Source organism: Schistocerca cancellata, chromosome 2 (assembly GCF_023864275.1).
Source record: "Schistocerca cancellata isolate TAMUIC-IGC-003103 chromosome 2, iqSchCanc2.1, whole genome shotgun sequence".
Taxonomy (NCBI): domain Eukaryota; kingdom Metazoa; phylum Arthropoda; class Insecta; order Orthoptera; family Acrididae; genus Schistocerca; species Schistocerca cancellata.
In genome coordinates this window covers 710,051,218-710,065,255 of record NC_064627.1, presented here as the reverse complement: position 1 = coordinate 710,065,255, position 14,038 = coordinate 710,051,218, and positions in this window count along the sequence as shown.

Here is a 14,038-nt window from a genome sequence, read left to right as displayed (position 1 = left end):
CAACAAAGGTTCATGCTACAATGCTGTAATTTTGTGATTTGAACTGTTTTAAAAGCTGAGGTCTGCCATACAGTTCTAAAACTTTACGTGCTTCCAGTCTTCCTTGTTGGTTGATTGAAGGTTTGAAGCCGTCGATCGAGGAGGTGGCGACAGTCACTCATTGTCGGCCGTCGCTGTTGCAGAAGCTGGATGTTGGCGCGCCTTCTTCTCGACACGGTCACCAGACGAAACGGGCTCTTGATGTGCGCCAGCTAATGCTTCCCGTCCGCGACACCATATCAGAAACTATCATCGCAAGTCGAGCGCAATTACATGCTGCCAAACCCCGAAAGCGCGGCAACTCGCGGGAGCTTCACACAACACATATGCTCCACTCGCTACTCCAGCCAGACTCTCTCTCTGCCCGCGCTCCACGCGGCAGAGTTAACACTACCAAAGATCCTACACACTTTGATTCTTCACACTACCTATCGATGTAATCGTTCGATAGTAGTTTCCCCTAGGCAAGACCCAGCGTAAAAATACAAATAATATTCACAAAACAAACCAATTATACATCGACACAAATGCATATATATACAAATAGTAAAACAATCACTATATACAAAGACACAGAAATGTCATTTATTCAGGTAACAAAAATAAGGAAAACAAATTTATAGTACAATAGATGGAAATAGGAGGATATGCATTTCCGGCGTTACACGGGGGCCTTGTTTCCACTTAGATCTTTCAGCGCTCTGTCAAATTCTTCACGCATTATCGTATCTGCCATTTCATCTTCACCCACGTCCTCTTCCATTTCCATAATATTACCCTCAAATACATCGCCCTTATATAGACTCTCTATATACTCCTGCCACCTTTCTGCTTTCCCTTTTTTGGTTAGATATGGTTTTACATCTGAGATCTTGATATTCATGCAAGTGGTTCTGTTTCCTCGAAAGATTTCTTTAATTTTCCTGTAGGCAGTATCTATCTTCCCCTAGTGATATATGCTTTTACATCCATACATTTATCCTGAAGCCACCTCTGCTTAGCCATTTTACACTTCCTGTCGACCACATTTTTGAGACGTTTGTTTTCCTTTTCGCCTGCTTCATTTACTGCATTTTTATATTTGCTCCTTTAATCAATTAAATTCAATATCTCTTCTGTTATCCAAGGATTTCTATTACCTCTCGTCTTTTTACCTACTGCCTTCACTATATCATCTCTCAAAGCTATTCATTCTTCTACTGTATATGTTTCCCCTTTTCTTGTCAATCGCCCCTAATTCTCTCTCTCCGAAACTTTCTGTCACGTCTGGTTCTTTCAGTTTATCCAGGTCCCATCTCCTAAAATTCCTACCTTTTTGCAGTCTACTGTACATGACCAATAAACTGTGGTCAGAATCCACATCTTCCCCTGGAAATGCCATACAATTTAAATGGCTCAAATGGCTGTGAGCACTATGAGACTTAACATCTGAGATCATCAATCCCCCAGAACTTAGAACTACTTAAACGTAATTAACCTAAGGACAGAACACACATCCATGCCCGAGACAGGATTTGAACCTGCGACCGTAGCGGTCGCGCGGTTCCATATTGAAGCGCCTACAATTGGAACTTGGTTGCTGGTGATAACATTCTTTAATTCGTATGATTAAAGAGCCAGAAGTGTTCCACAAGTTTAGTTAGAAACAGAATGTTGTGAACAGTTATGATAGGTATATCTATATCATAGCGAAATACTGAGGTACACTGTAAGTTGAGTTTCACACGTATGCACCAGACCGCAACGGTCTACAAGCGGTCTACGTGCAGGTCGCTCTGGTTGACATGGAGTGGCTGGGCCTGGTTCAGTGCAGCCAAATTGACAGCTAAGCGGCTGCCGGACCCCGCAGAGAGCAAACACGGGAGGCGGGTTTGCTGGCGGTGGGGATGTTTGCGGCGCAGCGCGCCGAGTGGAGGTGCTCGCTAGCTGCGCGGCTGCGGCAGCGGCTGCGGCTGTGGTCGGCCCCAGGAGCCGGCGCTCTAATTACCGCTGCCGCCACCACTGCCGACTCTAACCAGCAGCGGAGGCCCGCCGACCGCAAAGTGGCTCTGCCAACTCCTCCAGCCTGCGAAACTCACAAGCCAACGTCAGGTAAACATCTGGCTGTAAAACTAGTCGGAAAGAAACCGACAATCTGAACGTTGTACCATGAGGCTATAATTAAACTGAGGGCATTACGAGTGCTGCAGTGAGGATTGTATGCATTACGTGATGCTGAAACATCGTAAATGTTTGTTTATTTACGACATGCTCCATTACACACTATTTTTAATACCACATGTAAGTATTAATTGTGGTGTGTGTGTGTGTGTGTGTGTGTATGTGTGTGTGTGTGTGTGTGTGTGTGATGTAATATTTGTGTTGCAGGTTTTAAATCCACGCCAGACGTCACGGACCTCGATTACCACTAGAGGTCTCTACAGCCGTTGCACCGTAACCCGTGGCTGCGCAAGTTCCTGGCTCGCGTATGACCTCAGGGTGTCACGGTGGAGCACGTGGTCACGGCAGCCAATAGCGACGTGTCGTATCCTGTATGTAAGCGCCTGCCTCTCGCTCTGCTAGGCTTCTATTTCACCATTTATGGCCGTCCTATCCACCTCACTCCTACCCTCAAATACCTTGGCCTCACCCTCGACCGTCACCTCACTTGGACTCCCCATCTCCTTACCATCCAACACAACCTCACAACAGACTGCGCCTCCTGAAACTCTTGTCCAGCCGGACATGGAGTCTGCATCCTTCCACCATCCTTCACACCTACAAATCCTTGATCCGCCCCATCCTCTGTTACGCCAGCGTGGCTTGGATTTCCGCCCCTCCCAGGCTCTATAAATCGCTCCAAATCCTCGAACGCCATGCACTCAGCCTAGCCTTCTACATCCGCGTTCCATCCCTCATGCGCAATCTCTACGACGTCATCCCCTTGCCCCATCTTCTCCTTTTCCTTGAACACATATGCACTCTATATATCGTCCGCCGCATTGATCCCCCTCACACTCTGGTGTCTCCCTTCCTCTCCACCCTCAGCCTGTTGCCGAGCCTTATCGTTGTGTCCCACCCTCTCTCCATCTCCACACCCTCCGCCTCCTTTCCCAACGTAACTTCCACCATATACCCCTCCCGGGTGATGAGCTTCGCCGTGACATTTACCCTTCCTACCAACTCTAACCCCATCTTCCTCCTGCCTCCTCCTCCGGGCTCCCTCTCCTCCCCCTCCCTTCTCCCGAGCAGCTTTCCCTTCCTACTCCCTCTCCATCTCTTGTGCTCCACTCCAGTGTCTCTGCTCTCTCTCCTGCCTTGTCTTCCCTCTTCATCTCCTGCCCCACCAGTCTCTTGCCTCTTGGTGTACCGCCGACCAGGGTGGCCAAGCGGTTCTAGGCGCTTCAGTCCGGAACCGTGCGACCGTTACGGTCGCAGGTTCGAATCCTGCCTCGGGCAGGGATGTGTGTGATGTCCTCAGGTTTGTTAGGTTTAAGTAGTTCTAAGTTCTAGGGGACTGATGACCTCAGAAGTTAACTCCCATAGTGCTCAGAGCCATTTGAACCTTGGTGTACCCTCTGATGCCCCTCCTTTTTTCTTCCTGCCCCTTCCACTGCTGCACCTTGCTCTCCCCTCCTTTTCCATCGTCTCCAGCCTCTCCCTTGGCAGGTACCACCTGGCATTTTTATTCTTCATCATGTGTGCTCCAAGTGGGTTTCAAGTGTGTTGTTCTAGAGCGGTTTTAATAGTTTGTCCGACTTTTAACCTGTGCATGTGCCTTCAGTGTATTCTTCGTGTTTTAGGAATCGCCAACTGTGTTTTTCAACTTTGTCTACTTTTTTAATTGTCCCCCAATGAACGTCTCCATGTCAGTGTATTTTTACCTCCATTATCTCTTACTCTGTTTTATGTCCCCAGTTTTTTATCGCCTTATATGTAACATTTTATTCTCGTATTAGTTGTCTTGTCACTCGGCTGAAGAGCGGCGGATTGTGCAGCTGACAGCCCTCCCCTGCCTATATGGGCCAGGGGAATGTAATCACAACAAAGAAAAAAAGAAAAAAAGCTCAGCTAGGCAGTTTGAAATTCGTGGAGTCTATCGACACCTCGACAACAGACAGCGTGTTTACAGTACTTTGCTTTCGTTACTAGTGGCCGTTGTGGATTCATTTGGTTGTCTTTTGTCACCCCATTCCTTCTTCCATGTTGTCGTCGTAAGGTCTTGCTCGGTCGTCCGTCGTTGTTCGTGTCCGTCGTTTCCCTTTCGTTTGTCGTTCGCGGGCCTCTCCCGTTTGGTCCCGCCGCGCTTCTTTCTCGGTAACCCCGCGACCGGAACGGTATGAAATTAGAGGAGTTGGTAAAACTTCTCAATTTGTTCTCAATTTGTTCTCATTAATGGACCTACTTTATTTTGTGGTGCGAGGTTAAATTTTTCTTTAATGAAATCTTCTTCTTCCTCTAGTTTGGGTAACGGATGGCTAACTGTTGCTTTCGTTGCTTGTAACAATGCAGGTAGACCAGGTTTGGAATCCTTTGAAAGTATGGAGATCTTAGCTTACCGTACTATACCAGTTTCTGAGATTATCATTGCTAGTGAGGGTTCCTATCTCTTTCCGCACGGGAATTTGTCGTTGTCTTGTCGTAGGCGATGTAAGATAAATTCCGATTGTAGTGTTCATTTGTGGGTGAAGGCCCATGGATCTTCTTCTTTAGAAGATTGTCGCATTGTGGGTGATTGTACTCTATATAATCATTGAAAGTAGTAGTTCTCAACAAACGGCCCTTTTAAGGGCCACAGATACTACAAACTTTGATCTTGCCAAAAGCCGAGAAGCGATTCTTCTTAGTGTTGTAGCTCTCTGGGGCACTCTGGGATGGTCTCTGGGTTTCTCTGGGAAGCTCAATAGATGTCGAGCACAGTCTCTAATTGGCTGACGTGTTTTTGGCGCGCGAATCAAATTCGTCTCCGCAACAAGCGGAGGTAAACAGTGGTAGTTGTTAGCATGGAAGCGAAGTTGGTATGTTTTCTGGAGCAACAGCAGCAGCTCATGCAGCAGCAGCAGCTCCAGTTAGACATCTTACAACATTCGCTGCGAATCCTAACGGACAAAGTCGATGCTTTAATGAAATATATATATATATATATATATATATATATATAGAAAAAAATATTTATTGTGTAAAATGAATGGATGAAAAGGGGGAAGAAATGGCTTTAAATATTTTTGTTATTTACACTTTCAGTACGAATTTTGTTGTAGAACCCTTTTTTTACGTGTGGTAATAAAAATTCATTTAGACAGAATTAAGCAGATTTAAAATTACGTGAACTTTAGCAATCCTCTCATGCTGATAAATTCAAACTAACTGATTAATAACATTTATGACTTTGAAAATTATTTAAATTAATTTTTTTTACGTATTTCGGCATTGGCACACATTTTCTAAATGCAGTGGGGTTTTTAAATATTTACTGAATTCTTTCCCGGCGTTAGCTATGGAACACAAGACTGTCTCTGTTAGCATAAAAGGGTTAAATATTGCCAAGCCGACCTGAACGTTTAATCATCATTGACAAAACACATTTCACTATACGTTTTAGTTATTTGCTTTAGAAATTGAAAGAACCCACAGATTAACAACTTCAACGTTAATTATCCGCCTATGAATGCGCAAATGTAAAACCAGTAATAAATTCAGTCAGCCTCAGGATCGCTGTAAAAGAAAAATATTTCGTAATTCACTGCTAATTTTACCTGCTCCCGATCTACCGGTTTGGTTAATTTTATAGCGGAACAATGTTTTAAATGTGCCGCCGCTGCAAATCGTTCGGTCGCGGCACAGCCCAGCAGCACCAACGATAATCGCTAAAAGTGCTGAAAATTCTTTAAAGATATATTATAGATGACATGGGCAAGCTAATTTACATTAGTAATACACTATTTTGATAAATTATAATTGTATTTAGACCACAACGATAATTAAAATTACACACCTTAATAATTTCTCCTCTAATGGCGGCTAAAGATAGATACAGGCAAAAGAAGTCTACTCATTCATATAATGCTACGTCACAGGTTCCTCTCTCTCTCTCAGCTCTCGTGGGAGACGACAAAGTATGCACATTATGTAGTGCTATTTATACTATTGCTGATTATGAATATCTCTTTGTAATCTTACAACATTATTTTCCTCTGTGGCTATATTTTATATTTTTTCATTACAGATATTAACATATTTCGTAATTACATTATGAGTATTGAAATATTACAATCATAAATACATCGAGAATATTACTAGCGAAAATATTGCAATAATAACCAACGTCCTTTATACAAAATTAAATAATATTTTTGTTAAACAATTACGTACATACGAATTGCTTCATAGCGGCGTACATAGTACAATTAAACGTCATTTCAGTTTATTAACAGTGTGTGTGCTGCCAGGGAACATTACATTGCCCCCTGGCAGCATTTGGCAAAAAGTTTCTATACTTTGACACAATGGTGCCAGTAACGTTCTTTACAATTCCGTTTTTTTTATGGAATGGCTCTTTTAATTAGTCCCAGGGTTATATATGTTCATGGCTCCCCCATTTGGGCGAAGGCAGACAGGAAACCTGGGCAAAACTCTGCCGGAGCCCAGCCATCCCAGTTGGTTCATGATTAATCTTGTCTCTTTAACAGTAATTGTTTTGAAATGATTTAGCTGTTTGTCATCAACTGTTACACAATATCACAGTCACATATAGTTCAACGAAACTTTGTTTTGTGAGTTTAACAACTCGTAATTATCATTTTGCGATATACTGCAAGGTCACTTGTCCTAGGATATATCACTTAGTTTTTTGAAATCATTTAGTACAACGTCTATTTAATAATTTTCTCATTACCTACGTGTTACAAATCCATCTACTACACTTATTAGTGTTCATTTTCTCTCGTCAATTTACGGGTATACATAATAAGTACTCAATGTTTGTCAAAAATCGAGTTCATTGACATGTTATGCAGTTTATGTAAATATTTTGGAATATGTCAATGGTGCTGTAGTTGGTGAGCGGTGCGGAGTGATTGTTGAGCGGCGCTCGGCGCGGCGCGTCGGCTCCGTGTAGGTCACCGCCCCCGGTGTTGACAGCTACGGCGCGTAGAGGCGTGTGGCTGTCTGTTCTGCTACGGGTTGCTGCGGCCGCTGCATGGCTGAAGTAGCCGGATCCGCGTTGTATATCAGCTCGCCCGTGTGACATCTTCTTGCAGTGCTCCGGCAAACATGCAACAAGTTCACAAACAGTGTACTATCCTTCTGTGGGAAAGAACGCACACAGTTATTGGCAGTTATTATTCAGTAGGCCTTCACTAGTCTGGTTTTCACAATGTTTAGTTGTCACAGTAACGCGTTTTATGGGCACACAATATTTTTTCACCATGTCATGACTTGTCATTAGTCACACGCAAGTTTTCACCTTAGAACAAAATGTATCTCTGTATTCAATGCGCTTTCCTGGCGTCCCTTGACACACAAAGAATTTTTTTTTTATATACGCACAGTACAAGTTATAGTTTGACACTAGCTTGGTCCACCGTCTATTATCGGCTCACTGTTCGTGTCGTGTTAGTTCCTTGTCCACTTGCACACACGGCGATGATACAAAAAACAACCTCGTGACGTATTGCTGCAGTTTTAACAGTCACTGTCTGTCTCTGCCACACAATACTGCACTTTTGTTTAAGTTTTTTCAGTTACAATGTCCGTTGTACAATTTTCTGTAACAGCACATTCGTAACTTCTTTGTTCGCTCTTTACTAAGGTGTGTGATAATTGCGTACATGGTAACAAATATTAAAATTTCGTATTAGTTTGCCCAAAAATCATCTATATTTATGTTCGAGTAGATTTTATTTATGCAGTCCAGCCGGATTCAGGCATATTGTTCAATAACTCCTTTGAAATTATGTCTCACTTTACTTGTAAGGTCCTACGTAACTACAGTGTAGTTTCTGTAGGTTAAAATTGACTTGGACTGTATCAGGCTAGCTCTTTTTACTGATTCGATCTGCACATGCTTCAATTGAAGCTTCTTTGTGCGTAACTTTGCGTTACTTAAATTTTCAATAAGTTTGCCTCCCATGGTGCCCTCGGGTCACTCTCTTTGATAATACTGGTTTGAAAATAAAGCTCTCAGGGTCTCATATTATTAATATTATTCTGGGTTCGAACCTGTCAATCTGACAGCTACACACACACACACACACACACACACATATATATATATATATATATATATATATATATATATATATATATATATATATATAGTAAAAAAGACTGTACCAAGAAATATTTCAAGTTTGACACACATGTAGAATATCATGCAGTACACAAACTAATCACTACTAAAATGTTCCTCCTGACTGATCTCTGTCGCAATTTAACACTACAAATAACTGCACTAATCAGGTTATCTGTGCAGACATTTAGAGCATGTTAAGCTAACACTAATTGAAAAGAAGACATAACACAAATAATCATAAACAAAAGAGAAAGTCAATCATATTCTTATAACTAAATACTTCTATACTAGTACATTATCTCTACAGATCACACATCATTAATGTTCATCCATTTCCAAAAGAATGGTGTACCTTTTTACACATAACACATAGGACTATTAGTCATTTACTGTAGGAATATTTTCACATCCTTACGCGGATACAGTTCCCGTACTCTCCCTGATTGGGGATCTGCTAAGACATAGCTACACTCATGTGGCACACTTACTATTCTAAAAGGTCCATTGTACAACAATTTCCACTTGCTATTCTGTTTCAAGGGTGCCGAGGACTTAGGATGATTGTGTAAGAGCACCAATTCCCAAACACTAAGTTTTTGATTATTCGTCACATGTCGAATATATTTTTCTTTCCTTTTAAGAGTGCACCTGGTAAGGTTGCACACTGCTTTCCTTATCCTCTCTTCCTTAGGCTCAGGAATGACTGGGACGTTAGGCAAAGGTGCCAGCCACTCATTCAGTGCTCTATTATTATTCATTATAATCTCGGTTGGTGGATACGCAGTAGAGGCATGCGGGGTTGCGTTGTGAATTTCCAGAAATTTAGATATCAGATCTGGCCATCTTGTGTGCTTATATGCGATATATAACCTGAAAAATTTATTTAGCTCTCCAAATGTTCTTTCTACTAAACTTGCCTGTGGATGAAAACGGGATATTAGTATGTGCTTTATGCCTTGTTCATGTAAATAGTTCTTCCAGGTTTGACCTGTAAAATAGGAAGCTTTATCTGATATTATCGCTTCAGGCTTACCCACCTGTGTAAAATATTCTTTCCCTAACCATGTAACTATTCCACGAGCGGTGGCTGATTTATGGCAGTATATTTTTAAGTATTTAGTGAAAATGTCATATACCGCTAAAATGTACTTTAATCCACCCCTGGCTCGACGGTAGGGTCCTGCTATGTCTATAGATACTAGCTGAAGTGGCCGCTGAGGCACTATAGGGTGCAGTTCAAACCTTGTGGATTTATTTTGAAACTTAGCTTTTTGGCACAGAGGACAAGTCCTGATAATGGTGCGAGTCTGCTGGCTTATTCCCTTAAAGTAACAGTATCTGGATAAAATCCTTATTGTTTTGCCTATCCCAACGTGACCCCATGCTAAGTGCGTGTGCCACACTACAGTTGCGATAGCCTGTTGCGGTATACACACGACTCCATGGTCATTTGACACAGCTGTTTTATAATGCGGAATCATATCTACTATTTTGAAGTTTTAAGATTGGTACTTTCTTTAATTTTGCTAATGACATCTCGCCAAATTGGATCAGTTTCCTGCAATATAGACATATTCTTACACATATGTAAAAAGTCCCTCCTATGTACCTTATCTTGTACTAAGAGTATTCGATATTCCTCAGATTGTTCCAAAATATTTGACACTGAGGATAGCCCTAGTGGGAGCCTCGACAAGGTGTCAGCTACAACATTACCTTGTCCTTTTATGTACATAATCTTAATTTTTTATTCCTGCAATGCTAACCTCCATCTTAGCAAGCGGGTATGGTATAATTTGCAAGGCATTAAATAGCTCACAGCCTGGTGGTCACTGATTACTTTGATTTCTTTGCCATAGTAATAGTTGAATTTCTTTACCGCCCAAACCACTGCAAGAGCCTCTAACTCGGTAGCGGAATATGTTCTCTCATAGCTGTTTAGTGTGCGGCTGGCAAAACCGATTACATAGATTGTTGTGTGGTCGTTGCTCCTGTCCCACTGGAACAAACAAGCGCCCAGACCGTATGAACACGAATCTGTCGCTATGTAAAAATCTTTTGTCATATCTGGGTGTCGCAGTATGTTTGCATTCTCCAAGGCGTTTTTGATAGCGTCAAATGCGCGTTGACATTCTTCTGTCCACACACAGTGCGCATTTTTACGCAACAGGCTCAATAACGACTCGTTATTCATTAATTGGTTTGGAACTAACCGTCTAAAAAGGATGCAAGACCTATAAACGCTTTGAGTTGTCTCTTAGTTCTCGGTCTCGGAAACCCACGAATTGCATCAAGTTTTTTGCTGTCAGGTTTGATGCCTTGTGGTGCTATTATGTGACCTAGAAATTTAATCTGATTACGTCCAAATTTGGATTTCTCAAGATTCACTGTTACTCCCGCTTGCTTAAACCTTTCTAAGACTCTACCCAGTAGTTCTACGTGCTCCTCCCAGGTGGCAGTAGCAATCACCAGATCATCTACATACACTGTTACCCTTTGCAGCAAATCCGGACCCAAAACCGCGTCGAGGGCTGTTATGAAATCTCCTGCACTTACATTTAGGCCAAAAGGTAGTACCCTAAATTGGTAGCTCCTTCCCCCAAATATGAATGCAGAATATTTCCTCGATTCGGGTGTGAGCAGGATTTGCCAGAATGAACTTTTCATATCAACAGATGTCAAATATTGCACTCCATGGAATTTTTGAATTTGCTCATCTAAGTTTTCCGGATGAGTCCTGACACGTACAATAATTTCGTTTAAGTCTCTTGCATCTAATACTAACCGTACCTGTCCGTCTGCTTTTGCCACCGCCACTAAAGGACTACTATAAGGGGACAAAGGCGGTTCTATTATTCCCCACTCGATCAGCTTTCTAATTTCTTTAACTACTATTTCCTTCTTGGACCAAGGAATGGAGTATGAGGCTCGACAGTAGGTTTTGTGAGGCTTCACCTCGATATTCTATTGATATCCCTTAACAATTCCTGGTCGTTCTGAAAATACATTTGCATAGTCAGATAATAACTGTACCAAATCCTGATGTTGCATTGAGTTCAAATTTTCGGACTGTGATACTTTGTTCACAAGTGCGTCCACATTTGCTTTTGATTGATCACCTTGTACGTCTGGATAATAGAGATTTTGTCCTAGAGAATGATTGTCTAAATGTAGTATCCACATTTTATGTTAATAGCATTACAATTAGGCACAGGTACCTCTTCAGATCTGAGCATGGACAATTCTATCCTCCTAACCGTTTTCATCAAACTTAATTTTCCCCGAGAAAGGTCGATTACTGCGTCTCTTTCTCTCAAAAAATCTACCCACAAAATGCAGGCTACCTTTAAACCCTTGACTACCAGGAACGAGCACGCTATGGTTTCTCCCCCTATATTCATCTCTACACGCACTTGGTGTTTAATTATTTGTCGCTGTGCACTCATGGCTCCAGTGACTTTGCAATTGTTCACAGGAAAAGTCAGCATACGCTTTTCTTTCCCCAGTACTCTGAATAGGTCCATACTCATGACACTGACAGTAGCACCTGTATCTACGATTGCTTGCACATCAATATTGTTAATTTTGATCTCTATTATCGCTTGTACTTTGTCTTTTTGCTCCTTTATGCACGTGGGTGCTTCAGTTATTAATTCATGTCCCATCTGTACCCCGTCATTATACCTGAGGATACAGATTTCCAATGTTTTGTTCTGTGTCGGGCTGCTCTCACTCCAAACCTCAGCCGACGATGGAGAGCGTATCTCGGCTGAATCTACACTCCTGGAAATTGAAATAAGAACACCGTGAATTCATTGTCCCAGGAAGGGGAAACTTTATTGACACATTCCTGGGGTCAGATACATCACATGATCACACTGACAGAACCACAGGCACATAGACACAGGCAACAGAGCATGCACAATGTCGGCACTAGTACAGTGTATATCCACCTTTCGCAGCAATGCAGGCTGCTATTCTCCCATGGAGACGATCGTAGAGATGCTGGATGTAGTCCTGTGGAACGGCTTGCCATGCCATTTCCACCTGGCGCCTCAGTTGGACCAGCGTTCGTGCTGGACGTGCAGACCGCGTGAGACGACGCTTCATCCAGTCCCAAACATGCTCAATGGGGGACAGATCCGGAGATCTTGCTGGCCAGGGTAGTTGACTTACACCTTCTAGAGCACGTTGGGTGGCACGGGATACATGCGGACGTGCATTGTCCTGTTGGAACAGCAAGTTCCCTTGCCGGTCTAGGAATGGTAGAACGATGGGTTCGATGACGGTTTGGATGTACTGTGCACTATTCAGTGTCCCCTCGACGATCACCAGTGGTGTACGGCCAGTGTAGGAGATCGCTCCCCACACCATGATGCCGGGTGTTGGCCCTGTGTGCCTCGGTCGTATGCAGTCCTGATTGTGGCGCTCACCTGCACGGCGCCAAACACGCATACGACCATCATTGGCACCAAGGCAGAAGCGACTCTCATCGCTGAAGACGACACGTCTCCATTCGTCCCTCCATTCACGCCTGTCGCGACACCACTGGAGGCGGGCTGCACGATGTTGGGGCGTGAGCGGAAGACGGCCTAACGGTGTGCGGGACCGTAGCCCAGCTTCATGGAGACGGTTGCGAATGGTCCTCGCCGATACCCCAGGAGCAAAAGTGTCCCTAATTTGCTGGGAAGTGGCGGTGCGGTCCCCTACGGCACTGCGTAGGATCCTACGGTCTTGGCGTGCATCCGTGCGTCGCTGCGGTCCGGTCCCAGGTCGACGGGCACGTGCACCTTCCGCCGACCACTGGCGACAACATCGATGTACTGTGGAGACCTCACGCCCCACGTGTTGAGCAATTCGGCGGTACGTCCACCCAGCCTCCCGCATGCCCACTATACGCCCTCGCTCAAAGTCCGTCAACTGCACATACGGTTCACGTCCACGCTGTCGCGGCATGCTACCAGTGTTAAAGACTGCGATGGAGCTCCATATGCCACGGCAAACTGGCTGACACTGACGGCGGCGGTGCACAAATGCTGCGCAGCTAGCGCCATTCGACGGCCAACACCGCGGTTCCTGGTGTGTCCGCTGTGCCGTGCGTGTGATCATTGCTTGTACAGCCCTCACGCAGTGTCCGGAGCAAGTATGGTGGGTCTGACACACCGGTGTCAGTGTGTTCTTTTTTCCATTACCAGGAGTGTAGTTTGTTGGATTATTACTGGTGGATGGGTGTGGCTGCTCTGTGTCGCTGACCTCCACTACGTGTAAGTTGCGTTGCGTCGGCCGCCACGGTTACGCAATTGGCGCAAATTTGTGGTGGCGGTCGGTTATTGTCAGATCTTTCACTGTTTTGCCGGTCCGGAGTGGGCCTCTGGTTCTGTGGCCAAGCTCGGTTTGCATCGTTATAGGTATTGGTGTTCCACGGCCCCCTGGCATTTCTCCATCTACTATTGCTTGGTGGGCCTGTTTCATATCGGTCATCGAACCTCCTTTTCCGGTCATTGTTCACCGGCGGACTATTGCCGTTCCGGTCTGTACCTCTATTCCCGTTTTGTACATAATCTTGTCTCCTATTGTAACCTCCGCCGTTTCCATTATTTGGTGGAGGTTTGTTATTTCGACCATTTCTGTAACCGTTTCCGTTACTTCTAGCCTGTTCAGAGGCTGCCTTAACATCCTCCTGAATCAGGTCAATTGAGTCCAGAACAGATAAGAAAGGTTCCATGT